This window comes from Ceratina calcarata, unplaced genomic scaffold (genome assembly GCF_001652005.2).
Source record: "Ceratina calcarata isolate Rehan_Ccalc_2016 unplaced genomic scaffold, ASM165200v1 scaffold471.2, whole genome shotgun sequence".
NCBI lineage: Eukaryota > Metazoa > Arthropoda > Insecta > Hymenoptera > Apidae > Ceratina > Ceratina calcarata.
In genome coordinates, this window is record NW_017171239.1 from 634,766 (window position 1) to 636,571 (window position 1,806).

At 38.0% G+C, this 1,806-nt stretch overlaps 1 protein-coding gene and 2 non-coding genes across 4 annotated transcripts in view; all 3 read right to left on the reverse strand.

The window, feature by feature from the left end:
• LOC108627465 (Death-associated APAF1-related killer) overlaps positions 1-290 on the reverse strand; it is an 8,586-nt gene extending 8,296 nt beyond the window's left edge. For both annotated transcript variants that reach the window (XM_018028755.2, XM_018028753.2), the window contains exon 1: positions 159-290. The gene's annotated coding sequence lies outside the window, so the exon portion shown is untranslated. The remainder of the gene's footprint in view (positions 1-158) is intronic.
• A 384-nt stretch (positions 291-674) lies between these two features.
• Positions 675-746, reverse strand: TRNAG-UCC (transfer RNA glycine (anticodon UCC)). The gene has a single exon. It is a non-coding gene; the product is annotated as a tRNA-Gly (tRNA).
• A 98-nt stretch (positions 747-844) lies between these two features.
• TRNAG-UCC (transfer RNA glycine (anticodon UCC)) lies at positions 845-916 on the reverse strand. The gene has a single exon. It is a non-coding gene; the product is annotated as a tRNA-Gly (tRNA).
• Between the last annotated feature and the right edge of the window lie 890 nt (positions 917-1,806).

The window sequence follows — 1,806 nt, forward strand, 5'->3', positions numbered from 1 at the left end:
CAAATATACTGTTATTTATAATTTCCTTGAGAAACGTCGTGCTTGACCATGAAGTTTGTACATAACATAGGGGAACAGGCTCCGGTCAACGACTTGGGTACAGTACTCGAAAGCAACTCTCATAATCGTATGCTTAATTGATTTTAGAAATAATTTACCTCAAAATGTTACCTCGCCAGTGTCACACGCTCCAAATACACAGTATTTCTGCGTTTTATTCAGCCTTTGTTTGACAAACAGTACAATCGTTATGCTCAGCCAAAGCGACAGCACCCTACTCTCTACAAGCAACTGGCACCCACTGACAAACGCGCTTGCTCGGATCAATTCGCACAGTTGCCAGCTTCACCGACGTTGCCAGATCTAACGATCAAGTGACAATTTTGATTGGCCAATGATGTTGTTTGATAAAAAAATTCTTATTGTTTCAAAAATTTTAGACGACAATTTATTGGATCGATATGCATGATTATTCAGACAGCAAAGCTTAACAATTCATTAAAAGTGTAATATAAATATAATAAACAAAGGCATAAAGTTTATTTATTATTGCAGGAAACAGTAGGCTTGTACTTTGAAAAAGAAGATATTCGTAAGAAATGTTTTACTGGCGCGATCCGTTATGTCCAGCACAGGGTATAAAACGTGTTTAAATCGAGCAAAAATTAATCCACTGCGATGGCCGGGAATCGAACCCGGATCAACTGCTTGGAAGGCAACTATGCTGACCATTACACCACCATCGCAGTTTGCATACAGTCTTGTTAAACCGGATGATAATCAATAATTAATCGTACATGATTCTACAGTGAAACTATGATTTTCCTTGAGCAAAATGAACCTCTGCGATGGCCGGGAATCGAACCCGGATCAACTGCTTGGAAGGCAACTATGCTGACCATTACACCACCATCGCAGTTGATCTTCGAATTCCCCATAAGGAAATCTGAGGTCATTATATAGTAATCACACGTACTCGAGAATTTCCTCTGTGGTTCGCTTATAACATTCTAGAAGATAACATACGATAGTCATCCTATAAGCACGAGATAAACACGTGATAACTATTATTGGCAGGATATTCCGAGTGTCTTTCCTTATATGAATCATCAGGTCCGAAGTATTATTACTTTTTCTATAAAACTTCGTACCGTAGACTACTCTAGTGTTTCGTCACCTTTGACGATACCACAAAGAATGGCTTGAGAACTCCAGAATATTTTTACCTGGGTGCCATCCCTCGACGGGTTTAATTTACCACACCCTCGAGTGTCTCTGAGTATACTTGCAAATCGAAAGACTGCTTAAATACACGAGATTCAAATTCTGACGATCGATATTCGAGCGAGATGCGTTCACGCTTAAGGGTGTATTGGCTATACAATCAATCCCAAAAGTTCATGTACCTTAGAAAAACGCATTTCCTATAATTAAAAATAGTGCATTCTTCTTCTAATTTCGATATTTAACGAGTTACATATGATTATTTGGCATTTTATTGATGTTGACAAAATCCGACCATTCCAGCGTCGAAACGGCGAACTTTTGGAAAAAAATTTCGTTTTTCCTCAATAACTCCTAAACCTTTGGAGATACGAGAAAATTGCATAGGACCTTTCTTGTAGAGGACGACGAGATCTACAATTTCCATATAAAAATTTTGCGCTAGCATCAATAGTTTATGAGTAATTTGCGAAAAACTGTTTTTTCGTTTTTCGTCAATAACTTATAAACTATAGGGGCTAGTGCAAAACTTTTATATGGAAATTGTAGATCTCATCGCCCTCTACAAGAAAGGTCTCATGC